The 27,874-nt window shown below is 47.9% G+C and overlaps 1 protein-coding gene across 1 annotated transcript in view; it reads left to right on the forward strand.

Annotated features, from left to right (window-relative positions):
• FRYL (FRY like transcription coactivator) overlaps nt 1–27,874 on the forward strand; it is a 154,068-nt gene that overhangs the window by 37,886 nt on the left and 88,308 nt on the right. The gene's annotated exons all lie outside the window — the stretch shown is intronic.

A 27,874-nucleotide genomic window follows, 5' to 3' on the forward strand; every position in this document is an offset into this window, starting at 1 on the left:
AGCCATCATCATCATCATCAATCGTATTTATTGAGCGCTTACTGTGTGCAGAGCACTGTACTAAGCGCTTGGGCAGTACAAGTCGGCCACATATAGAGACGGTCCCTCCTCAAGCCGGCAACCAGCTTTGGGGGCCCCTGGGTGGCTGTGGGCAAAATACCCTGCCCGCTGGTGTTTTCGAACGAGCGGGACGCCGAAGATTGCTTCTGTAGCATGAGTCGATGTTTTTGCCCAGAAAATGCCCGCATTTTTGCTAAGAGTACACACGTCCCTTTGTGTTGTGAAGTGATCCTTTTATTCCAGCATTGCCCCCCTCCCCTCCTCCAGCTCCCCAAATGTGGGCATTGCAATTAGGAAACGAGACATTAGGTCTTGAGAGGCAGGAAGAAAGTTTGTACTGTTGGAGCATTTGTTCCGGAGAGCTGGGAGAAGCCCCGAGCCCAGCCTTCATCGCATCGTCCACCCCTTCCATTAGGCAAAAGGCGCTTGTCATTCATTCATTCATTCATTCATTCATTCATTCATTCATTCATTCATTCAATCGTATTTATTGAGCGCTTACTGTGTACTAAGCGGTTGGGATGTACAAGTTGGCAACATCTAGAGATGGTCCCTACCCAACAGTGGGCTCACAGTCTAGAAGGGGGCTTGCTCTGGGGTGGGGGGTGGGGGTGTTTGCACGTGTATGTTGCTTCATTCATTCAGTCGTATTTATTGAGCACTTACTGTGTGCAGAGCTCTGTACTAAGCGCTTGGGAAGTCCAAGTTGGCAACATATAGAGACGGTCCCTACCCAACAGCGGGCTCACAGTCTAGAAGGGGGCTTGCTCTGGGGTGGGGGGTGGGGGTGTTTGCACGTGTATGTTGCTTCATTCATTCATTCATTCATTCATTCAGTCGTATTTATTGAGCACTTACTGTGTGCAGAACACTGTACTAAGCACTTGGGATGTACAAGTTGGCAACGTAGAGACGGTCCCTACCCAACAGTGGGCTCACAGTCTAGAAGGGGGCTTGCTCTGGGGTGGGGGGTGGGGGTGTTTGCACGTGTATGTTGCTTCATTCATTCATTCATTCATTCAGTCGTATTTATTGAGCGCTTAATGTGTGCAGAGCTCTGTACTAAGCGCTTGGGAAGTCCAAGTTGGCAACATCTAGAGACGGTCCCTACCCAACAGTGGGCTCACAGTCTAGAAGGGGGCTTGCTCTGGGGTGGGGGGTGGGGGTGTTTGCACGTGCATGTTGCTTCATTCATTCATTCATTCAGTCGTATTTATTGGGCGCTTACTGTGTGCAGAGCTCTGTACTAAGCGCTTGGGAAGTCCAAGTTGGCAACATATAGAGACGGTTCCCAAAAACGGTCTCTGCCCTCTCTGCCTCTCCCCTGACCTTCTGTGTGTATCTTTATTATTATTATTGTATATTAGTATATATAGTATAGTGTATGTTAGTATATTATTAGTACAGTTCTCTGCACACAGTAAGCGCTCAATAAATGCGATTGATGATTATTGTGTATAATAATAATCGTATTGAGCACTTACTGTGTGCAAAGCACTGCACTAAGCGCTTGGGAGAGTACAGGATAACATTAAACACTGTTGGGTAGGGACTGTCTCTCTATGTTGCCAATTTGTACTTCCCAAGCGCTTAGTACAGTGCTCTGCACATAGTAAGCGCTCAATGAATACGATTGATGATGATGATTAAACACATTCCCTAACCATAAGGAGCTCACAGTCTTTTTCTCTGGCCGCCTCTCCCTCCCCCCCCCCCCCCCAAACACACACTTTCTGTGAGAAGCAGCATGGTCTAGTGGTTAGAGCACAGGCTTAGAAAAGCAGCGTCACTTAGTGGAAAGAGCCCGGGCTTTGGAGTCAGAGGTCATGGGTTCGAATCCCGGCTCCGCCGCTTGTCAGCTGTGTGACTCTGGGCAAGTCACTTCACTTCTCTGGGCCTCAGTTACCTCATCAGGAAAGTGGGGACTGTGAGCCCCCCGTGGGACAACCTGATCCCCTTGTAATAATAATAATAATTCTCCCCCCTTTTAGACTGTGAGCCCAATGTTGGGTAGGGACTATCTCTGTATGTTGCCAATTTGTACTTCCCAAGCGCTTAGTCCAGTGCTTTGCACATAGTAAGCGCTCAATAAATACGATTGATGATGATGATTGATAATAATGGCATTTATTACGCGCTTACTATGTGCAAAGCGCTGGAGAGGTTACAAGGTGATCAGGTTGTCCCATGGGGGGCTCACAGTCTTAATCCCCATTTTACAAGTGAGGTAACTGAGGCCCAGAGAAGTGAAGTGACTCGCCCAAAGTCACACAGCTGACAAGTGGCGGAGCCAGGATTTGAACCCATGACCTCTGACTCCAAAGCCCGGGCTCTTTCCGCTGAGCCATGCTGCTTCTCTAACCTCCCCAGTGCTTAGAACAGTGTTTGCACATAGTAAGCGCTTAATAAATGCCATCATTATTATTATTAAGATCATAGGTTCTAATCCTTGCTCTGCCACTTTCATTCATTCCTTCAGTCATTCGTATTGAGCGCTTACTGTGTGCAGAGCACTGTACTAAGCGCTTGGAAAGTACAGTACAGCAATAAACATGTCTGCTGTGTGATCTTGGGCAAGTCGCTTCCCTTCTCTGGCCCTAGGTTCCCTCTCCGGCAAAAATGGGGATTTAAGACTGTGAGTCCTCCGTGAGACCATTCATTCAATCGTGTTTACTGAGCGCTTACAGTGTGCAGAGCACTGTACTAAGCGCTTGGAAAGTACAATACTGCAGTAAACGGGTCTGCCGTGTGACCTTGGGGAAGTCACTTCCCTTCTCTGGCCCTCGGTTCCCTCACCGGCAAAATGGGGATTTAAGACCGTGAGCCCTCCGTGATGCTATTCATTCATTCAGTCGTATTTATTGAGCGCTTACTGTGTGCAGAGCACTGTACTAAGCGCTTGGAAAGTACAATACTGCAATAAACGGGTCTGCCGTGTGACCTTGGGGAAGTCACTTCCCTTCTCTGGCCCTCGGTTCCCTCACCGGCAAAATGGGGATTTAAGACCGTGAGCCCTCCGTGATGCTATTCATTCATTCAGTCGTATTTATTGAGCACTTACTGTGTGCAGAGCACTGTACTAAGCGCTTGGAAAGTGCAAATTGGCAATAGAGACAGTCCCTACCCAATAACAGGCTCACAGTCTAGAGTTGGGGGAGACTCTGTCCAACCCTCTTACCTTGTATTAGAACAGTGCTCAGCGCTTAGAACAGTGCTTTGCACATAGTAAGCGCTTAATAAATGCCATCATTATTATTGTATTGGCTCCAGCGCTTTGAACAGTGCGTGGCACAGAGGAAGCGATTAACATTCATTCATTCATTCATTCAATCGTATTTATTGAGCGCTTACTGTGTGCAGAGCACTGGACTAAGTGCTTGGGAAGTCCAAGTTGGCAACATATAGAGACGGTCCCTACCCAACAGCGGGCTCACAGTCTAGAAGGGGGAGACAGAGAACAAAACCAAACATATTACCAAAATAAAATAAATAGAATAAATATGTACAAGTAAAATACATAAATAAATAGAGTAATAAATACGTACAAACATATATACAGGTGCTGTGGGGAGGGGCAGGAGGTAAGGCGGAGGGGAGGTGGAGGTATTCATTCAGTCGTATATTGAGCACTTACTGTGTGCAGAGCACTGTACTAGGCGCTTGATATAAGAGAAGCAGCGTGGCTCAATGGAAAGAGCCCGGGCTTGGGAGTCAGAGGTCATGGGTTCAAATCCCTGCTCCACCAATTGTCAGCTGTGCGACCTTGGGCAAGTCACTTCACTTGCCCAGGTTTTCTGCCTGGAGGGGACAGAGTAGCAGTGGGGCTCAGTGGAAAGAGCCCGGGCTTTGGAGTCAGAGGTCATGGGTTCAAATTCCGGCTCCACCAATTGTCAGCTGGGTGACTTTCGGCAAGGCACTTCACTTCTCTGGGCCTCAGTTACCTCATCTGTAAAATGGGGATTAAGACTGTGAGCCCCCCCATGGGACAACCTGATCACCTTGTAACCTCCCCAGTGCTTAGAACAGTGCTTTGCATTTATTCATTCATTCAATTGTATTTATTGAGCGCTTACTGTGTGCAGAGCACTGGACTAAGCGCTTGGGAAGTACAAGTTGGCAACATATAGAGACGGTCCCTACCCAACACTTTGCACATAGTAAGCGCTTAATAAATGCCATTTTTATTATTATTGTTATTATTCTCTGTGCCTCAGTTACCTCATCTGTAAAATGGGGATTGACTGGGAGCCCCACGTGAGACAACCTGATCACCTTGTATCCCTCCCCCGCTTAGAACAGTGGTTTGCACATGGTAAGCGCTTAACAAATGCCATCATCATCATTATTATTATTATTATTATTATTAACAGATGATGTGATTGGGAGCCCCACATGGGACCACCTGATCACCTTGTATCCCTCCCCCTCTTAGAACAGTGCTTTGCACAGGGTAAGCGCTTAACAAATGCCATCATTATTATTATTATTATTATTATTATTAACAGATGATGTGACTGGGAGCCTCACATGGATCACCTTGTATCCCTCCCCCGCTTAGAACAGTGCTTTGCAAAGAGTAAGCGCTTAACAAATGCCATCATCATTATTATTATTATTATTATTAACAGATGATGTGACTGGGAGCCCCACATGGGACAAACTGATCACCTTGTATCCCTCCCCCGCTTAGAACAGTGCTTTGCACAGGGTAAGCGCTTAACAGATGCCATCATCATTATTATTATTATTATTATTATTATTATTAACAGATGATGTGACTGGGGGCCCCACATGGGACCACCTGATCACCTTGTATCCCTCCCCCGCTTAGAACAGTGCTTTGCACAGGGTAAGTGCTTAACAAATGCCATTATCATTATTATTATTATTATTATTATTATTAATAGATGATGTGACTGGGAGCCCCACATGGGACAAACTGATCACTTTGTATCCCTCCCCCGCTTAGAACAGTGCTTTGCACAGAGTAAGCGCTTAACAGATGCCATCATCATCATCATTATTCTTCTTCTTATTATTAAGAGATGATGGGACTGGGGGCCCCACATGGGACCACCTGATCACCTTGTATCCCTCCCCCGCTTAGAACAGTGCTTTTCACAGAGTAAGCGCTTAACAGATGCCATCATCATCATTATTCTTATTAAAAGGTGATGTGACTGGGAGCCCCACATGGGACCACCCGATCACCTTGTATCCCTCCCCCGCTTAGAACAGTGCTTTGCACAGAGTAAGTGCTTAACAAATGCCATCATGATCATTATTATTATTAACAGATGATGTGACTGGGGGCCCCACATGGGACCACCCGGTCACCTAGTATCCCTCCCCCGCTTAGAACATTGCTTTGCACATAGTAAGCGCTTAACAGATTAACAGATGCCATCATCATCATTATTATTATTATTATTAACAGATGATGTGACTGGGAGCCCCACATGGGACAAACTGATCACCTTGTATCCTTCCCCCGCTTAGAACAGTGCTTTGCACAGGGTAAGCGCTTAACAGATGCCATCATCATTATTATTATTATTATTAACAGATGACGGGACTGGGAGCCCCACATGGATCACCTTGTATCCCTCCCCCGCTTAGAACAGTGCTTTGCACAGAGTAAGCGCTTAAATGCCATCATCATCATCATCATCATTATTATTATTATTATTAACAGATGATGTGACTGGGAGCCCCACATGGATCACCTTGTATCCCTCCCCCGCTTAGAACAGTGCTTTGCACAGAGTAAGCGCTTAACAGATGCCATCATCATCATTATTATTATTAACAGATGATGTGATTGGGGGCCCCACATGGGACCACCCGATCACCTAGTATCCCTCCCCCGCTTAGAACAGTGCTTTGCACAGAGTAAGCGCTTAACAAATGCCATCATCATCGTTATTATTATTAACAGATAATGTTACTGGGAGCCCCACATGGGACCACCCTATCACCTAGTATCCCTCCCCCGCTTAGAACAGTGCTTTGCACATAGTAAGCGCTTAACAGATTAACAGATGCCATCATCATCATCATTATTATTATTATTATTTACAGATGATGGGACTGGGGGCCCCACATGGGACCACCTGATCACCTAGTATCCCTCCCCCGCTTAGAACAGTGCTTTGCACAGAGTAAGTGCTTAACAAATGCCATCATGATCATTATTATTATTAACAGATGATGTGACTGGTGGCCCCACATGGGACCACCCGATCACCTAGTATCCCTCCCCCGCTTAGAACAGTGCTTTGCACAGGGTAAGCGCTTAACAAATGCCATCATCATCATCATCATTATTATTATTAAGAGATGATGTGACTGGGGGCCCCACATCGCCTGTCCCGCCATCGACCCCCGGCCCATGTCATCCCCCGGGCCTGGAATGCCCCCTATCCCTCTGCCCACCCGCCAAGCTCGCTCTCTTCCTCCCTTCGAGGCCCTGCTGAGAGCTCACCTCCTCCAGGTGGCCTTCCCAGACTGAGCCCCTTCCTTCCTCTCCCCCCTCCATCCCCCCCCATCTTACCTCCTTCCCTTCCCCACAGCACCTGTATATATGTTTGTACATATTTATTACTCTATTTTATTTGTACATATCTATTCTATTTACTTTATTTTGGTAGTATGTTTGGTTCTGTTCTCTGTCTCCCCCTTTTAGACTGTGAGCCCACTGGTGGGTAGGGACCGTCTCTCTATGTTGCCAGTTTGTACTTCCCAAGCGCTTAGTCCAGTGCTCTGCACATAGTAAGCGCTCAATAAATACGATTGATGATGATGAGCACCCGATCACCTAGTGTCCCTCCCCCGCTTCGAACAGTGCTTTGCACAGGGTAAGCGCTTAGCAGATGCCATCATCATCATCACCACCGCTATCATTATCATTAGCAGATGATGATGGTGTGGCCGCTTTTCCGGCTGTCTGGGGGGGCGGGGGGGGGGCGGGACCTGAGCCGGGGGGCGGGGACCCGGCAGGACCGACCCCCGGCCGGCCCGGCCCTCCCTCTTCCCGGCTCCTGCGTCACTCGGAGACTACGGGGCAACGAGCCCCCCGAAGGACCCCCCCAAAAAGGCCCCACGATGCTCAGCCTCCAGGACTCCGTCTTCTTTGAAATGAGCATAAAGTCCCTGCTCAAGTCCTGGAGCAGCAGCTGTAAGTACCATCAGCATCATCCGATATACCTGTATATATCTATCAATCAATCAATCAATCGTACTTATTGAGCGCTTACTCTGTGCAGAGCACTGTCCTAAGCGCTTGGGAGGTACAAGTTGGCAACATGTATGTATCTATGTTTGTACATGTTTATTACTCCCTTTATTTTCCTTGCACATATCCATTCTATTTATTTTATTTTGCCAGGATGTTTGGTCTGGTTCTCCGTCTCCCCCTTTTAGAGAAGCAGCCTGGCTCACTGGAAAATAATAATACTGTTGGTATTTGTTAAGCGCTTACTATGTGCCAAGCACTGTTCTAAGCGCTGAAAATTTTAATGATCCTTCCGCAGGCCCGGGCTTTGGAGTCAGAGGTCATGGGTTCGAATCGCGGCTCCGCCAGTTGTCAGCTGGGTGGCTTTGGGCAAGTCACTTCATCGTCATCATCAATCGTATCTATTGAGCGCTTACTGTGTGCAGAGCACTGTACTAAGCGCTTGGGAGGTACAAATTGGCAACATACTTCCCAAGCGCTTAGTACAGTGCTCTGCACATAGTAAGCGCTCAATAAATACGATTGATTGATTGATATAGAGACAGTCCCTACCCAACAGTGGGCTCACAGCCTAAAAAGTCCTCACTTCTCTATGCCTCAGTTCCCTCATCTGTAAAATGGGGATGAAGACTGTGAGCCCCCCCCCCCCCCCCCGGGACAACCTGATCACCTTGTAACCCCCCCCAGCGCTTAGAACAGTGCTTTGCACGTAGTAAGCGATTAATAAATGCCATCATTATTATTATTATTATTTTAGACTGTGAGCCCACTGTTGGGTAGGGACTGTCTCTATATGTTGCCACCTTGGACTTCCCAGATGCTTAGTACAGTGCTCTGCACACAGTAAGCGCTCAATAAATACAATTGATTGATTGATTGATCATCATCATAATGGTGGGGGTTTGTTCAGTCCTATTTATTGAGCGCTTACTGAGCACTGTTCCAGGCCCTTTACTAAGCACTGGGGTGGGCCCAAGCGAATCGGCAGCGTGGCTCAGTTTGAAGAGCTCGGGGTGGGGGGTGGGGGGCTTTGGAGTCAGAGGTCAGCGGTTCAAATCCCAGCTCTGCAACTTTTCATTCAGTCGTATTTATTGAGCGCCTCTTGTGTGCAGAGCACTGGACTGTCAGCCGTGTAGCTTTGGGCAAGCCAGCTCTGCAACTTTTCATTCATTCATTCATTCAGTCGTATTTATTGAGCACCTAGTGTGTGCAGAGCACTGGACTGTCAGCTGTGTGGCTTTGGGCAAGCCAGCTCTGCACTTTTCATTCAGTCAGTCGTATTTATTGAGCGCCTGTTGTGTGCAGAGCACTGGACTGTCAGCTGTGTGGCTTTGGGCAAGCCAGCTCTGCAACTTTTCATTAATTCAATCGTATTTATTGAGCGCCTGTTGTGTGCAGAGCAGTGGACTGTCAGCTGTGTGGCTTTGGGCAAGCCAGCCCTGCAACTTTTCATTCATTCAATTGTATTTATTGAGCACCTCGTGTGTGCAGAACACTGGACTGTCAGCTGTGTGGCTTTGGGCAAGCCAGCTCTGCAACTTTTCAGTCATTCATTCATTCAATCGTATTTATTGAGCGCCTACTGTGCACAGAGCACTGGACTGTCAGCTGTGTGGCTTTGGGCAAGCCAGCTCTGCAAGTTTTCATTCATTCATTCAGTCGTATTTATTGAGCGCCTGTTGTGTGCAGAGCACTGGACTGTCAGCTGTGTGGCTTTGGGCAAGCCACTTCACTTCCCTGGGCCTCAATTCCCTCATCTGGAAAATGGGGATTAAGACTGTGAGCCCCACGTGGGACAACCTGATCACCTTGTAAACTCCCCAGCGCTTTGCACATAGTAAGCGCTTAATAAATACCATCATCATCATTATTATTATTACAGTCCCTGTCTTGCACAGTGCTCACAGTCTTCGTCCCCATTTTACAGATGAGGGAACTGAGTCCCAGAGAAGTTAAGTGACTTGCGCAAAGTCACACAGCTGACAATCAATCAATCAATCGTATTTATTGAGCGCTTACTGTGTGCAGAGCACTGTACTAAGCGCTTGGGAAGTACAAGTTGGCAACATATAGAATCAGTCCCTACCCAACAGTGGGCCACAATCTAGAAGACAGGTGGTGGAGCTGGGCTCAAAACTGTGACCTTTCATTCATTCATTCATTCAGTCGTATTTATTGAGCGCTTACTGTGTGCAGAGCACTGGACTAAGCGCTTGGGAAGTCCAAGTTGGCAACATATAGAGACGGTCCCTACCCAACAGTGGGCTCACAGTCTAGAAGGGCGACCTTCTGACGCCCAAGCCCGTGCTGTAGCCACTAGGCAACACTGCCTCAGGTGCTCAGTGGCCACCAGCCCCTGTACCTGCCAGCCCCTGCAAGGGCTGCAGCTCCATCATCATCATCATCAATCGTATTTATTGAGCGCTTACTGTGTGCAGAGCACTGTACTAAGCGCTTGGGAAGTACAAATTGGCAACATATAGAGACAGTCCCTACCCAACAGTGGGCTCACAGTCTAAAAGGGGGAGACAGAGAACAAAACCAAACATACTAACAAAATAAAATAAATAGAATAGATATGTACAAGTAAAATAAATAAATAAATAAATAGAGTAATAAATATGTACAAACATATATACATATATACAGGTGCTGTGGGGAAGGGAAGGAGGTAAGATGGGGGGATGGAGAGGGGGACGAGGGGGAGAGGAAGGAAGGGGCTCAGTCAGCTCCAGAAAGGCTGGTGGGGTGGGGGGAGTGGGCGCACCCGGGGGCTTCCCCAATATGTATATATGTTTGTACATATTTATTACTCTATTTATTTATTTTATTTGTCCATATCTATTCTGTTTATTTTATTTTGTTAGGATGTTTGGTTTTGTCCTCTGTCTCCCCCTTTTAGACCGTGAGCCCACTGTTGGGTAGGGACTGTCTCTATATGTTGCCAACTTGGACTTCCCAAGCGCTTAGTCCAGTGCTCTGCACACAGTAAGCGCTCAATAAATACGATTGATTGATTGATTGATTGTGTTGTGGCCCCTTCCCCCCCAGTTCCCCTCCGCCCGCAGATTTTTCGGACCCGGACCAGGCCGGGACCCAGAGATCTGGGGATGCCAAATCAATTGTTCCCACGCTTGGAATCACCCTCGTAACAAGCCCCAATTTTGTTGTTGTTGTTGCTGCCATGAATTTTGCCCATATTTTCAAACTCCAGTGAGTAATTCCTCCAGCCAAAAATGTTTATTTGGGTCCAAATATTCAGAACTGGCGTCACTAGGGAGCATTCGCTTTTCATCCCCACTGCAATGTGCTGCTTCTGCTGCCGCCGCCGCCGTGCCCTTCCCTCAACCCCGTCAGATTGGCATCGACGACCCCTCTCGTTATTCCATCTGGGGGGTGTATTTACCGTGCATGCAATATTTTTTGAGCTGTGTGTTTCAAGAGCACCGTCATTATAGACGCTGTCCTCATCGTCATCTTATTAGCTTTTCCTTTAAAGAGCCTGAAACCCCCTAAGAAAGTTGTGATGGGCAGTGAAAATAGAGTATTTGCAGAGGATTTTTTGTGTTGGTGAGCCTTCCAATCAGAGGGAAACTGAGGCTTGGAAAGGTTGATTAGCTTGGCCAAGGTCACAGTTTGCCCGGGGAGAGCTGTAATTGGGATCCAGGTTTTCTTACTCCCAGAGAAAACTAAACAAATGCCGTGTCGTAAACCGCATTTGACTGCGATTGGCCAGCTTTTCTGGACCCAGATATATCTTTGGCAGAAGTTTGAAAACAAATTGTACAAAAGCCCGAAAGGTTTCTTGAGCGCACGTTCACGTCACCTCAGGTTTTGGGGTTGGGGGTGGTGGTGGAGGGTGTCCCATGATTCGGACACTAGCTTTGTGAGTCGCTCTAACACATCCCCAGCGCTTAGAACAGTGCTTTGCACATAGTAAGCGCTTAATAAATGTCATCATTATTTATTATTTATTTATTTATCAGGTTCACCCCCCCCCCTCCAAGTTAATCTGAGACCCTCCTCAGCAACCTGGAAACATGCATCTCTCCCTTTGCTCCTCTTCATCCTCCCTGCACCGCCACATGTCTGCTGTGTGACCTTGGGCAAGTCCCCTCACTTCTCTGTGCCTCGGTTACCTCATCTGTAAAACGGAGATTAGGACTGTGAGCCCCATGTGGGACAGGGGCTGTGTCCGACCTGATTGCCTCGTATCTACCCCAGTGCTTAGAACAAGGCTTGGCACCTAGTAAGCACTTAGCAAATACCACAATTAATCAATCAATCGTATTTATTGAGCGCTTACTGTGTGCAGAGCACTGTACTAAGCGCTTGGGAAGTACAAGTTGGCAACACATACAGTCCCTACCCAACAGTGGGCTCACAGTCTAAAAGACTGTCTAAAGACAGTCTAAATTACTAGTATTATTGATTCATTCAGTCATATTTATTGAGCGCTTACTGTGCAGAGCACTGTACTAAGACCTTGAGAGAGTACAGTGTAACGATAGGCAGACAGGTTCCCTGCTCACAAGGAGTTTGCAGTCTAGAGGGGGAAACAGACATTAATAGTGTCAGGAGCACTGGCCTTCCAAGGTCGGCCTTCCCCTCCGTCTCCCGCTGTCCGCGGAAGGCCGGCCCTGAGAAAATTGCTGGTGTGCGGGCAGCGGTCTGCCAGGGAGCCTTCTTGCTGGCCGCCGTGGTGATCGGTCACTTGGAAGCCTTCCACAAAATACGGAGTAACCGCTGACCCGGGGAGTTTGGTGCTTGCGATTTATATAATGGGACGCTCCCCAAGTCTCAAATTCTAGAGATTGGTGCGTGCGAGTACTGCGCCCATCCTCGAGTATATATCCTGTATATATGTTTGTACATATTTATTACTCTATTTATTTTACTTGTACATATCTATTCTATTTATTTTATTTTGTTAGTATGGTTATGTTCTCTGTCTCCCCCTTCTAGACTGTGAGCCCACTGTTGGGTAGGGACCATCTCTATGTGTTGCCAACTTGGACTTCCCAAGCGCTCAGTCCAGTGCGCTGCACACAGTAAGCGCTCAGTAAATACGATTGATTGATTGATTGATTGAGTAGCTGTTGGGTCAGTGGAGTGGCTCTTCTCCAACTTTTCCCTCAAGACTCCTGGGAGACTCCCACCTCGTTGACCTTGCGTTATCTCCAGACTCTCCTAAGTCCTCCATCCATTTGGCCTCAGAGAGGGCTTGATTCAGAGGCCTCGGATGGGTGGGGAGACACAAGGGCTTTTGGTTCATTATCAGCCATGCCCGAAGGACTCTTGGTCCTTTGAGAATAGGGATCATCATGAGAGTGGGTAGGGACTGTATATGTTGCCAACTTGTACTTCCCAAGCGCTTAGTACAGTGCTCTGCACACAATAAGCTCTCAATAAATACGATTGATTGATTGAGAGAAGCAGCGTGGCTCATTGGAAAGAGCACGGGCTTGAGAGCCAGAGGTCGTGGGTTTTAATCCCAGCTCTGCCACATGTCTGCTGTGTGACCTTGGGCAAGTCACTTAACTTCTCTGAGCCTCAGTTACCTCATCTGTAAAAGGGGGATTGACTGTGAGCCCCACGTGGGACAACCTGATCACCTTGTATCCCCCCTCCAGCGCTTAGAACAGTGCTTTGCAGCTAGTAAGTGCTTAACAAATGCCATTATTATTATTACAAACTCTCTTGTACTCTCCCAAGCTCTTGGAAAGAGCCCAGGACTGGGAGGCAAAAGAGCCAGGTTTTAATCCCGGCTCTGCCACTTGCCCATTTTGTGACCTTGGGCAAGTCATTTCTCTGTGTCTCTCTTTCCTCATCTGTAAAATGGGGATTCAGCATCTGCTCTCCCTCCTACTTCAGCGCTTAGAACAGTGCTCTGCACATAGTAAGCACTTAACAAATGCCATTATCATTATTATTATTATTATTATTATTATTATTACTTAGGCTGTGAACCCCATGTGGGACAGCGAGTGTACTGAACCAGATCATCTCTTATACCTCAGGGCTTTAGAACAGTGTTTGGCACATAGTTAGCTCTTAACAAACACCATAATTATTCATTCATTCAGTCATCTTTATTGAGCACTTACTGTGTGCAGAGCACTGTACTAAGTGCTTGGGAAGTACAAGTTGGTAACATATAGAGACGGTCCCTTCCCAATAACGGGCTCACAGTCTAGAATAACACATATTAACAAAATAAAATAAATAAAATAGTAAATATGTACAAGAATAAAATAAATAGAATAGTAAATATGTACAAGAGAGGATGAGAGAATGGAGGCCCAGAGAAGTGAAGTGACCTGTCCAGGGTCACACAGCAGTGCTTTGCACATAGTAAGCGCTTCATAAATGCCACTATTATTATTATTGCTCGCCCGTGGCTGGGCAGGGACGTTACCCTCTACTTCCCCATCTCCAGAGGGCCCGGTGCCACTTAGTCAATAATTATGATTAGTCTCAGCTCTGCAATTGACCTGTTGTGTGAGCTTGAATAAGTCACTTAACTTTTTTGGCCTTCAGTTTTCTCATCTGTAAAATGAGAATAACAGGCCTGCTCTCCCTCCCTCTTAAACTGAGTCCTGTGTGGGACAAGGACTGCATCCGATCTGATAATCTTGTATCTACCCCAGTGCTTAGTACAATGCCTTGGTATATAGTAAACTCTTAATAAATGCCAGTATTATTATTACTCCGGCGCTTAGTACACAGTAAGGCTTAATAAATGCCATTGCTATTATCGTTACAGTGCCATGCCTTCAGGAGCTCAATCAGTACTGTTGAATGAAGTCCGTTCTCCTGGGAATCCCATAAAATGGGGTCCCTAGTAGCATTGCCCCATAGTCTGTTGCAACATGAGTGGGATTTTTTTGTTTTGTTTTATTTTTAAAAGGTGGATTTTTAGGTTAAGGAAACATGCCCACTGTTGGGTAGGGACTGTCTCTATATGTTGCCAACTTGTACTTCCCAAGTGCTTAGTCCAGTGCTCTGCACACAGTAAGCGCTCAATAAATACGATTGATAATGATGATGATGGGCAGACTAACCGCCCCGGGAGCCTGGAGAGGTGGCAACGTTTCCCTCCCTCCGCACCCTGCCAGCACCCCGCTCTTTCCCCCTCAAAAAGTCCGTTTCATCTGGCGTCGAAGTCAGTCTTTGCCCGACTTGGTGGATTCCCCAGTCGCATTTGGACAGATGTCCGTGATGTCCACCCAGCCAGCCGACTCCGTTCCGATCTCAGGGGTCGTGTCCCGCCTATTCTGGCTGAGGAGATTGGGCCTCCCTCCCCAGGCCCTTGGAGCGGAGGTGCTGAGTTCAAGCGAGGGGCCTGTAGAGCCTTCAGGTGCCCAGGGAAAGGGCCCGGCTGGTGGTTCAATCTGAACAATTGGGTTCCTTAACCGTGCTTGAAGTGGGGATGCCCCATGCCCAAGTGAACAGCCGCCCTCACCCTCTGCAGCTGCCTTACCTCACCTCAGGACCCCAGCCCTGTTGCCAACTTGTACTCCCCAAGCGCTTAGTACAGTGCTCTGCACACAGTAAGCGCTCAATAAATACGATTGACTGATTGATTGACAGGGTGCGTGAACCCGTTGCTGCGGTCACCGTGTGGAGAGCGGGGAGCACCAGTCCGGGGAGCAATCAGATCCTGTGGCCACCAAAGCCACTGCCAAGTGTGATTCACCCGTATATATGTATATATGTTTGTACATATTTATTACTCTATTTTACTTGTACATATCTATCCTATTTATTTTATTTTGTTAGTATGTTTGGTTTTGTTCTCTGTCTCCCCCTTTAAGACTGTGAGCCCACTGTTGGGTAGGGACTGTCTCTATATGTTGCCAATTTGTACTTCCCAAGCGCTTAGTACAGTGCTCTGCACATAGTAAGCGCTCAATAAATACGATTGATGATGATGATGATGATGATTCACCCACTTTCTCAGTTGCATCTTTCACGTCCTTCGCCCGCTTGAAAGTGAAAGGACAAATTTTGGATTTTTTTTTTTTGATGGCATTTGTTAAGCGCTTACTATGTGCAAAGCACCGAGGAGTGATTCAGGACGAGAGTTGAAAACAATTTCCATTTTCAAATAAACGTCAGGTACCAAAGTTGTCTCAATTCAGTAGTGTGCTAAGTGGTATAGTGGTGACTGGAAAGAGTTAATCGTCCCTGAGAATCCAATTTCAGGGGGAATCAGTCAATCCCCTTCAGTTGTATTTACTGAGTGCCTGTGTGTGCAGTGCGAGCTGTGGAGAGAGTACAATCGAGAGTCAGTAGGCCCAAATCCCTGCCCTGGAGGAGTGTACAATCTAGAGTCAGAATAAGAAAGGGAACATATACAAATGTAAATCGATCAGTCCTCCTCGGAGGGAATGGATCCCCCACTTTAGTAGAGTCATCCATGATAATGGGCTCCTGAAGTATTCCGGAATCCTTTTGCATGACTCCCGGCGAAGACTAAAAGGATGTCGCACCCGCAAGGAGCCACGTCATTCTGCTTTTAAGGCCTTGCTTAGCTGGCAGGCTGCTGATGCAGTGCTGGCGGAGAAGGGTTGATTAGGGCTGAGCTTTTTTTTCTTTCAGGAACAACAGTGACGTGACATTTGTTCACGGGGCATTGAGGATGTGGCTTCGGTGCCAGCAATTGCTCCTTTTAAACGCAGCCCGTTGGCCAGCCGTGCGATGAGGGCGGACGGTCTCATTGAAGGGCCCACTCTTGTTACTAAAACTGACTGCAAGAAAGACCCAGACCCCACGGGATGCCGGGCATCTTTATAAAATCAGGGATCTGCGATCATCATCATCATCAATCGTATTGAGCGCTTACTATGTGCAGAGCACTGTACTAAGCGCTTGGGAAGTACAAATTGGCAACATAGAGAGACAGTCCCTACCCAACAGTGGGCTCACAGTCTAAAAGGGGGAGACAGAGAACAAAGCCAAACATACTAACAAAATAAAATAAATAGAATAGATATGTACAAGTAAAATAAATAAATAAATGTGCAATTCGGTGGCAGAGGTTCTTCAGCTCACAGACGGTTAATTTCCATTCCCACTGCGTTTGTATTGGGTCCAAACTTGTATCTACCCCATCGCTTAGTACGGTGTTTGGCACGTGGTAAGCACTTAACAAACGGCACAGTTATTATCTGTACAGCTCGGTTTGCCTTAGCGTAATTCCTTTTTCCTGTTAGGGAGAGAAATGCTTGTGTTGCTACAGTCTGTTTATTTTTTTGTGGTATTTGTTAAATGCTTACTATGTGTCTAGTGCTCAGAGCCCGTTGTTGGGTAGGAACCGCCTTTATATGTTGCCAACTTGTACTTCCCAAGTGCTAAGTACAGTGTTCTGCACATAGTAAGTGCTCAATAAATATGATTGAATGATCAAATGCTTGACACATAGCACTTAAATACCATCATCGTTATTATCATTCTTCAGCACTGTGCTAAGCACTGCTAGTACTGAAGTAGATGCAGGGTAATCAGGTTGGATGCAGTCCCTGTCCCACATGGGGCTCACAGCCTAAGTAGTAGGGAGAACATATCATCATCAATCGTACATATATTTAGTCCCCATTTTGCAGTTTAGGTAACAGAAGCACAGAGAAGTTAAGTGTCTTGCCCAAGGTCACACAGCAAGTGGCAGATCCAGGTCTTCTGGCTTCCAGGCCCGTGCTTTATGCACTAGGTCACACTGCTCTCCATTATCTGTTCTTCATTTATAAAAAGAAACAGTAAATGAGTGTTCATTTTTTCACAACCTTGGTTTTCTGGATCTTTCATGTTAAATAAGAGTCATGTGCTGTCACTCATTCTTTTGACAGTTCCCCTATTCCTCCTCCTCCTCCTTCCCCCGCTATTCCCCCTCTGAGCCCCCCGCATTCCCTCCCAGGTTTTAGATTCGTCAGCCTGAAGGACAAGAGTAGTAATATTGCTTAGAGGCAGGTGGTGTGCTGGGAAATGGATGTCCCGTGGATAGGAACCAGAGGCTTCCAGGGAGCAGGTGAAGGGCATTTTCTGACATTGCCTCTTGGAAACCTCCGGGTTCCTGGGTATATTAATCATCCTGTCTCGGTTCCAGCACTGGGAACAGAAAATCCCAAGCCAACCAAAAAGTTCAAGCACACTGTGAGGTCAGCTCCTGGAGAACCCACGGGGGGCTTGACTGATATCCTCCAGCTCCGAAGTTTAACCTAGGTGGTCTCGCACAAGGTTGTCCTCTTCTGATTGTTTGTGTGGCCCCCTTGCACCCCAGGAACGGTTGTGTGTACGGTTGTGTTCGCTGCTGACGAGCGGCCCTGCTGGCCCAGGGGCCACCAGGAGGGCCCTGAGCCTTTTTGGGGATGTGGGCCGCCGCATGGGCCTTTCGACACCAGTCTTCCGGCCCCCGTTCTTAAGTTTGTGGCTAAAATGTCCCACGGCAGGAGACGAGACCCAAGTGTCAGGTGCAGGGGGGGCGTGGGGGCAGCCCTCAGATGCTCACAGACTCTCTGAGGCGCTTGGGAAATTAACGAGCCATTGGACCAGATGTCATACTTTGTGTTTTGATGTGGGATGGTGGGGTGCCCTCCCTCCACTCCCCCTCAGCTTCTCCCGCTGGAGGCCCTCCTGGGGAATGAGCCGTCATGCGAATCTCTCCAGAACAAAGAACTAAAACAACACTTGTAGGGGCGTAGACAACCGTAACCATGACCAACCCCCTCGGTGAGGCCCAGAAGTTACCGTAAGCAAAGATATAATCAGATAGATTGTCCTCCAACCTGCCAGGGGTTTACCAACGGGCTTAGGCCAAGATCCCCCCGATGTGTCCTGTGGTACCGTGACAGGTATCGAGACACCCCGGTTGGAAAGCAGCACCCTGGCGTCATGTGGATCGTTGTGCTTCCTAAATGGGCCACCTCCCTGTGGACCATCTGGCTCGTTCTAGCGAACATAAAGAGTGCCCGATGCGACACAGAGCTAGTTTGCTTCATCCTCCGGCATCTGGGCTGCTTCCTGCTTTGTCCTCCGTTCTTCCTCCTGCTTTCAACATCTGAAAGGAATCTGTGAGTCCACCCCCCCCCCCCATTAAACTGTATGCATTCTGTGAGCACTCATTCAGTCAGTCGTATTTATTGAGCACTTACCGTGGGCAGAGCACCGTACTAAGCGCTTGGAAAGTACAATTCGGCAACAGATAGAGACAATCCCTACCCAACGACGGGCTCACAGTCTAGAAGGGAGAGCAGGGAACGGAGGTCTTGTTCAACGCTTTGCACCATGCCTAGCCCTCAGTCAGTGCTCCGTAAATGCCGTTGATTGATTGATAAGTAGACTTCTAATTTTTATCCATTTTTTTAGCGGCTATTGGAAACAAGACCCGAAATCTAAGGGATTTTCACAATTTAAGGAGAAGAAAAGACTTGGCAGGTGAGAAAATGCTGCATTTTCAGTGCTTCTTAGGGAAAGGACTGGCTCCCAGGGAATGGCAGCAGCGGGCTCACCATCGCCTGGAAGGAGAGTGAGCTTTGTGCTCGGGGCAAGTAAGGGCAGTAATGGGGTCTGTTGGGGAAAGAACGAGCAAACATTTAGTCCGGTCCACTGCCCTCAGTTTCTCGGGGAATGGAGATGATGGGGATTAATGAGGTGGTCATGTTCTTGGGTGGAAATGGGGTGCCAGGCTGTCCTGTCATCGGCTGCTGCTGCCGCCGCCGTTGCCACTGCTGCCACCTCCCAGCACTCCTCTGCTTCCCGAATGGTTGGAGACTGGGCTTCCTGGGGCTTTGGCAAGTGGGCTCAGATTCATTGCACATCCTTGCAACCTCAAGATGCCCAAAGGATTCCGGAAGTGCACAGTCGATAGTGTGGCACAGGGCACACGTTCCTGAGCAACGTGGAAGTTGCGCGATTAAAAAAAAGGCATCGTCAGCCATTGTCTCTACGATGAATAACAGGCTGGAGAAAGGTGATTAGGAAACCAGTTAAGACTGCATGACTTCAAGCACAACGGGTAGAAAATGATGGAAAAACCTTCTAAAGCTGGTTTTAAGCAGTTTATGTTTTCCAATCATGTCCCTGACACTTCAGTGCCCATTATCTTCCCCCCCCGCCAGTCCCCCACCCGCAATGGGGAGCCAGTTTTAACTGTTTCCCCCTTTTAGACTGTGAGCCCACTGTTGGGTAGGGACTGTCTCTATATGTTGCCTTCCCAAGCGCTTAGTACAGTGCTGTGCACACAGTGAGCGCTCAGTAAATACGATTGATTGATTTAAAGCCAGACCGAAGGCCTCGGAAACTTATTACTCTATTTATTTATTTATTTTACTTGTGCATATCTATTCATTTTATTTTGTTAATATGTTTGGTTTTGTTCTCCGTCTCCCCCTTCTAGACTGTGAGCCCACTGTTGGGTAGGGACTGTCTCTATATGTTGCCAACTTGGACTTCCCAAGCGCTTAGTACAGTTCTCTGCACACAGTAAGCGCTCAATAAATACGATTGATTGATTGATTGTTTTAAGTCAACTTCCAGGAAGCAGTAAGCTGCATGTAAGTAGCTACAGTTGGTTTCCTTTACTGAACTCCCGGTAATTATTGCCCTGTAGTCCTGTCGTCTTGCCTGAAGCTAGCCTCAAAGGCATTCTATGTTGCCAATTTGTACTTCCCAAGCGTTTAGTACAGTGCTCTCTGCACATAGTAAGCGCTCAATAAATACGATTGATGATTCTTGGTAGCTTGGCATGGTGCTCCAATCAGCTAATAGTGGTGTTACGATAACTGGGCCCCCCACCCCCCGCCAGTCTTCCATCGCGTTGTGTCCCAATCGTGTTCCCATACGGCATGTTCAAGCAGGGATGCCCACTATCTGCCCAGGAGTCAGTCGGTTAATAGAATCGATTGAGCGCCTTGTATGTGCGGAGCACTCTACTAAACCCGTGGGGAGTGCAGTAGAGTTAGAAAACACAATCCTTGCCTTCAAGGAGTTTGCAGTCTAACGGAGTGAAGGGAAGCAGCGGTAACTATCACTGTTAGCGTTCTACCTCTCCACAGAGGTAGCAGACTAGATGTGTCGGAACCTGTGGGTCGGCTGAGGGGCTCCCATCTCCAGCCTCGAAAAATCTCAGTCGTTTCGCCTTCCGCTTCGAGGGTTTTTCCTTTCTCCGTGGCTCTGATTGCTCCCTGGTTTCATCTCCTGGGCAGTCGCTCTCACCCGTCACTCACAGACTGAGAGCACGGGGTTCCCGCTGTAGGGTGGTGGGCAGGTGGCCCCATGAACCTCACTCTGATGGAGAGATTGGGTGTGGATTCCTGCGACGGCTAAGGAAAGGGAGATTTGCGTAGCAAGAGTGATTAATAAAAGGGGTGGTAATAGGAACAGAACACCAATTAAGACTATAGACTGCAAGCTCCTTGTAGGCGGAGAACGCATCTACCAGCTCTGTTTTATTAGACTTCCCCCAAGCTGTTAGTGCAGTATTGTGCATACAGTAAGTGCTCAGTAAATACCATTGATTTATTTGATTGCCACGCCTTTGAGGTATGAGTAGAAAACTGTGGACTTTGCCAAAGATGTCACGCAGCGTGGCGTGGTGGATAGAACATGGGCCTGGGAATCAGAATGATGATGATGATGTTTGTTAAGCACTTACTATGTGCAAAGCGCTGGGGAGGTTACAAGGTTATCAGGTTGTCCCACGGGGGGGTTCACAGTTTTAATCCCCATTTTACAGAGGAGGGAACTGAGGCACAGAGAAGTAAAATGACTTGCCCCAAGTCACACAGCTGACAGTTGGCGGAGCTGGGATTTGAACCCATGACCTCCGACTCCAAAGCCCTGGCCCTTTCCACTGAGCCACACTGCTTCTTCATGTTAACAGAGTCGGTGAACACGTTCCCTGCCCACAGTGAATTTACGGTCGAGAGGACGTGGTTTGGGGTCCTTCTTCCGCTCCTGCCCAGAGGGATTTCCAACTCCCTATCCGGGCAAGAGGGAGAAAGTCCTCGCTAGAGTGAATGTCCTCGTGGGCAGGGGACACGTGTCTTGATCCTTCTGCAAGGACACCAAGTGGGCGCTCAATAAATGCTACTCTTCCTCCTCCTCCCCCATGGGTTCTAATCCCAGTTTCACCTCTTTTCTGCTGTGTGACCTTGGGCCTTTTAAGCTTGCTCCCAACTCTATTGTATTTTCCCAAACACTTAGTACAGTGCTCTGCAATCAGTCAGTGTGGTATTAAGCACTCATTAAATACGATTGATTAGTTGATGCTGTTGTTGGGTCAGACCCTTGGTCCATTCAACCCGATAATCCGTCCCCTGCAGTGGGAATGAGACCCTTGGTGGTGCCGGCTGCCCTTTCAGACACTCACCCTCATCGCTAGGGATGTACAGTGCTCTGCACACAGTAAGCGCTCAATAAATACGATCGATGATGATGAACCATCCAACCGTCCCTAACTTTTTCCTACCACCTCAATTCTCCTCCCAGTGACCCAGCATGAACCATTCGTGAACCCCTCCATCCCTGGCTCCCCCTCTAGAAATCATAAAGATGGCTAAGGTAATCCTATATTGAAAGCAGTTGTTATTTGTCAATAATATTCAACAGTTGTGATAGGAGAAATTTCTAAGCAGTTACAACTCCTTGGATGCCCATTGCCCGTTCAGCTCACCACCCAGGATTCCATCCTCCCCAGTTGTGCCGGCACACGTCCTGGAAATTTTGGTCTCCGTTTCTCCTCCCTGTGGCATCTTAAAGCCTTGTGGAGATGGGATTCAGGAATGATTCATTTTGGGGGAACCTTAATGTGGAGAGGAGGGCAGAGTGGGATTCTCGGAGGTTCTGGGAATTCCTTGGGCCCACAAACGTGGAGGTGTGGGGCTAGATCATCGTGGAGCAAAGGCTAGGTTTTCTGGAGAAAGATCTCGTTTTCAACTGGAAGTGGATGGAAAATCTGAAAATCCTGACTTTGTGAGTGAACGAAAGAGGACTCGGAAGTGCTCAGTGGCACTGAAATGGAAAAAGCCTATTTGTCTTCATTCCAGTAAGTAGAGATATACTAGAAAATGATTTGAAAACCGAAACAGATTTGTTTAGGGAAAACCAGGGAAGCAGCATGACGCAGTGGATAGACCCCGGGCGGCAGAAGGTCATGGGTTCTAATCCCGGCTCCGCCACTTGTCTGCTGTGTGGCCTTGGGCAAGTCACTCTGCTTCTCTGTGCCTCAGTTCCCTCATCTGGAAAATGGGGATTAATGGGGATTAAGACTCTGAGCCTCACGTGGGACTTTGTTCAACCCGATTTGCTTGTATCCACCCCAGTGCTTAATACAGTGCTTGGCACAGAGTAAGCACTTAACAAATACCACAATTATTATTATTATTAAATTCATTCAATCATAATTATTGAGCGCTTACTGTGTGCAGAGCATTGTACTAAATCCTCCTAGCTCCCTTTTCTAGGCCTGAATCTAAAAGAATCCAGCAAATGGAAGGTAAGTATTTGATTGGAAGCTGTTTTTAATGAAAGGCCAGAACCCGATGTTTTCCCCTTATCCCCTGTGAAATCTTTTAATGGATCATTTGGATCTTTTAGATCTTCTCCCCCTTTTAGACTGTGAGCCCACTGTTGGGTAGGGACTGTCTCTATATGTTGCCAATTTGTACTTCCCAAGCGCTTAGTCCAGTGCTCTGCACATAGTAAGCGCTCAATAAATGCGATTGATGATGATGATCTTTTGATATCATAGTGGTTTTTTTCATGTCATCACCCTCTTAGCCTTAGTCAGTCTTGTGTGGGCAAAGATGAGGCCCTGCAAAAGTCCAGAAAGGCTACCAACGTATGAAGACGTGGCGTTGCTCCCAGCTAGGCAGGAAGGCATCCGGGCAGGCAGCCTTGAAAGCTGGCACCGGACCTGGATCGGCGGGCAAACCCTCTGCCATTTACAGATCGGCGGGCAAACCCTCTGCCATTTACAAGCATGAAGCGGGGGCCCCTGCTTAAACAATTACCAGGCTCTTCCACACCCTAATAATAATGATAATAATAAGAATGATAATAATAGTAATAATAATGGCATTTATTAAGCGCTTACTATATGCAAAGCACTGTTCTAAGCACTGGGGAGGTTACAAGGTGATCAGGTTGTCCCACGGGGGGGCTCACGGTCTTCATCCCCATTTTACAGATGAGGGAACTGAGGCCCAGAGAAGCGAAGTGACTTGCCCAAAGTCACACGGCTGACAAGTGGCGGAGCCGGGGTTTGAACCCATGACCTCCGACTCCAAAGCCCGGGCTCTTTCCACTGAGCCACGCTGCTTCTCTGTGCCTCAGTGACCTCATCTGGGAAACGGGGATGAAGACCGTGAGCCCCACGGGGGACAACCCGATCGCCCTGTATCCCCCCCAGCGCTTAGAACAGTGCTCGTACTTTCCAAGCGCTTAGTCCTGTGTTCGGCACGCGGCTCAGCGGAAAGAGCCCGGGCCTTGGAGTCAGAGGTCGTGGGTTCAAATCCCGGCTCTGCCAGTTGTCAGCTGGGTGACTTTGGGCAAGTCACTTCACTTCTCCGGGCCTCAGTTCCCTCATCTGTCAAATGGGGATGAAGACTGTGAGCCCCCCGTGGGACAACCTGATCACCTTGTGACCTCCCCAGCACTAAGGAACTCGCTGGCTGACATTTCCTCACTGTACCTCGTACCTCGTTCTCGCCTGTCCCGCCGTCGACCCCAGGCCAACGTCATCCCCCGGGCCTGGAATGCCCCCAATCCCTCTGCCCCTCCGCCAAGCTCGCTCTCTTCCTCCCTTCAAGGCCCTGCTGAGAGCTCACCTCCTCCAGGAGGCCTTCCCAGACTGAGCCCCTTCCCTCCTCTCCCCCTCGTCCCCCTCTCCATCCCCCCATCTTACCTCCTTCCCTTCCCCACAGCACCTGTATATATGGTTGTACATATTTATTACTCTATTTATTTATTTATTTTACTTGTACATTTCTATCCTATTTATTTTATTTTGTTGGTATGTTTGGTTCTGTTCTCTGTCTCCCCCTTTTAGACTGTGAGCCCACTGTTGGGTAGGGACTGTCTCTATGTGTTGCCAATTTGTACTTCCCAAGCGCTTAGTACAGTGCTCTGCACATAGTAAGCGCTCAATAAATACGATTGATTGATTGATTGATTGATTTGCTCAGGGAACTTGGCTGGCCTGTGGTGTTCGTTCGGGTTCTGAGATCGCTCCTTGGTGTCGTGGCTGGCTGGTGGTGTTAGAGCTGATCCGTCCCCCAGTGCTGGCGGTTCAGGCCTATTCTATTTATCCTTCACAGCCAGGCTGAAGGAGCAAAGAAGGAGGTGGATGCCGGCATTGGGTTTTGCTTTTGATCCTCCGGGAGAGCCTACACACGTCAGAAGATGTTCATTGTCAATCTGGAACTGGGTGCTGCTTTTAGACTGTGAGCCCACTGTTGGGTAGGGACCGTCTCTATATGTTGCCAACTTGTACTTCCCAAGCGCTTAGTACAGTGCTCTGCACACAGTAAGCGCTCAATAAACACGATTGATTAATTGATTGATTGCCCCAGGGTTGTGTTACTAGGCAGCTTTCTGCCCAGCGATGATGCAGAGCCAGGAAAGGAGGTAGAGCATTTGACCAAATGGCCAATCTCTAATAATAATAATGGCATTTGTTAAACGTTTACTATATGCAAAGCACTGTTCTAAGCACTGTGGGGGGATACAAGGTGATCAGGTTGTTCATTCATCCATTCAGTCGTATTTATTGAGCGCTTACTGTGTGCAGAGCACTGTACTAAGCACTTGGGAAGTCCAAGTTGGCAACATATAGAGACGGTCCCTACCCAACAGCGGGCTCACAGTCTAGAAGGGGGAGACAGACAACAAAACAAAGCATATTAACAAAATAAAATAAATAAAATAAATATGTACAAGTAAAATAGAGCAATAAATATGTACAAACATATATCAATCAATCAATCGTATTTATTGAGCACTTACTGTGTGCAGAGCACTGTACTAAGTGCTTGGGAAGTACAAGCTGGCAACATATAGAGGCAGTCCCTACCCAACAGTGGGCTCACAGTCTAAAGTCTAAAAGTATATATATATATATATGTATGTATGTGTGTGTGTGTGTATATATATATATATATATATATATATATATATATATATAGGTGACGTATGTTGTCCCACGTGGGGCTCACAGTCTTCATCCCTATTTTACAGATGAGGTAGCCGAGGCACAGAGGAGTTAAGTGACTTGCCCAAAGTCACACAGCTGACAAGTGGCAGAGCTGGGATTTGAACCCATGACCTCTGACTCCAAAGCCTGGGCTCTTTCCACTGAGCCACGCTGCTTCTCTACTGTGGGGGACTTGACAGGCCAGGGGCATGGTGATAGTGTGGCAAGAGGCATTAGACTAAACTGAAGGTCTGCAGGGTGGCCGGCTGGCGAGAGCCCCAGACATCCCGGCCAACTCTTCCCACATTTCCAGCCTAGTCGAGGCAGGCCACGAAGAGCCCTGGGGAAGCTGGAAGCCCGGCCCCATATGTTACTGCCGGATGGATCCGTGGGCAGAAGTTGGAGGGTCAGAATTGCTGGAGATTAAGCTTTTCTTTTTTTTTAATAGTATTTGTTAAGCGCTTTCTACGTGCCAGGGGCCCTACTAAGTGCTGAGGTAGAAACAAACTAATCACGTTGGACCCTATCCCACATGGGGCTCACAGTCTTAATCCCAATTTTACAGACAACATAACCGAGGTACCGAGAAGTGACTTGCCCAGGGTCACACAGCAGACAGATGTCAGAGCTGGGATTCGAACCCAGGTCCACTCTATCCACTAGGCCACGCCTGGGGGACTTCGCTTGGTAGCATTCTGGGGGTGGGGAGGGCTGGGAAGATAGTAGTGTTAACATCAGGTTTTTTCCCCCCCTCCTTATCATCATCAATCGTATTTATTGAGCGCTTACTGTGTGCAGAGCACTGTACTAAGCGCTTGGGAAGTACAAATTGGCAACAGATAGAGACAGTCCCTACCCAACAGTGGGCTCACAGTTTATGTCCCTCCCTCCCAAATTGTAAACCCCTTAGAGGCAGGGACTTGGCTATAACTTGTTTTGGCTATGCCAGAGTTGAGAGTCCAGGCTCAGCAAATATTAGTGACAGCAGTAATAATTATAAATCTTAAGCCACTAACACCATAGTATTTGTTGAGCACCTCTTGGTGCTTAAAATTGAACTAAGTGCGTGAAGGGAACAGGCTGGGGCCGGAAGGTGGGCCGGGGGAGCCCCCCACTCCGTCTCCCTTCCGCGACACCCTGATTTGCTCCCTCTAGACTGAAAGCTCATTGTGGGCAGGGAATAGATCTGTTTATTGTTGTATTGTACTCTCCCAAGCGCTTAGTACAGTGCTGTGCATACAGTAAGCGCTCAGTCAATACCACTGAATGAACCGAGTGAGTGCAAAGAAACAGGACACAGCTTCCCTGCCCTCGAGAAGCTGGGAGTTGTACAGATATATGTACAAATATGTACATTTCTAATTTATTCATATTAATGTCTGTCTCCCCTTCTAGACTATAAGCTCGTTATGGACAGGGAATGTGTCTGTTCTTATATTGTACTCTCGCAAGTGCTTAATACAGTGCCCTGCACTCAGTAAGTGCTCAATAAATACAATTGGATGAATATATCTGGGCGAAACAGCTGCGTTAGTAATTGAAGTGGACATTTAAATATACAAGCGCACAAATAAAAATCTGTGTCTGTAACCCTGGAGTCCACAAGCCTCGAAGCTCTGCTCACCTCCACACACATACAATGGGTGGGTGGGCCAGGGAGGAGATTGGACACCCAGGGGAGACTCATCAGCTGGTCGGGCCTGGAGCCGAAATGGGGCAACGGAGGAAACAAGTGAAAGAGGCTGAAAACTAGGAAAAGATGACTGGCAGTGAATGGTGGTCCAGAAAAGACCGACTCTTCCCTGAGCGTGTGAGATAAGAGCGAAACTAGTAGCAAGCGCAGCCTTTGGTGAGGGATGGGGATGGGGGTGGAGGTAGGGGAGTGCGTGTTCACATGTACATGCGTGCACGCAGTTTGGATGGAGCTGTGGGACCCTCCGCAGCCTTCTCAGCCACACATGCAGCCCGAGGTGGCAACTAACATGTATACAGAGAGAACTAGCTCATGATCTGCCGACAAAAGACTGATGCTTTTCAGTCCGCAGTTCCTTTCCGGAATGGAGTTCCAAGAGGACGGTTGTAAAGCAGCCAACTAGAGTAAGACCTCCAAAAGTCGCGGAAATATGAACGGCTTTCGGCACACGGGCCAGAAGTTGGCAGGCCGGGCCAATCTCTTCCCAGGTCTAGGGCATGAAGGCCTGTGCCACCTATCAGATTATTCACAGTCCACCACATTACCTGTAGTTCTGAGCACCTCTGCCACGATGTGCCCACCATTCCTACTGCTCCCAAGATGTATCAGATTATTCACAGTCCACCACATTACCTGTAGTTCTGAGCACCTCTCCCAAGGTGTGCCCACCATTCCTACTGCTTCCGAGATGCGCCTG

This window comes from Tachyglossus aculeatus, chromosome X5 (assembly GCF_015852505.1).
Source record: "Tachyglossus aculeatus isolate mTacAcu1 chromosome X5, mTacAcu1.pri, whole genome shotgun sequence".
In the NCBI taxonomy this organism is placed as follows: Eukaryota; Metazoa; Chordata; class Mammalia; order Monotremata; family Tachyglossidae; genus Tachyglossus; species Tachyglossus aculeatus.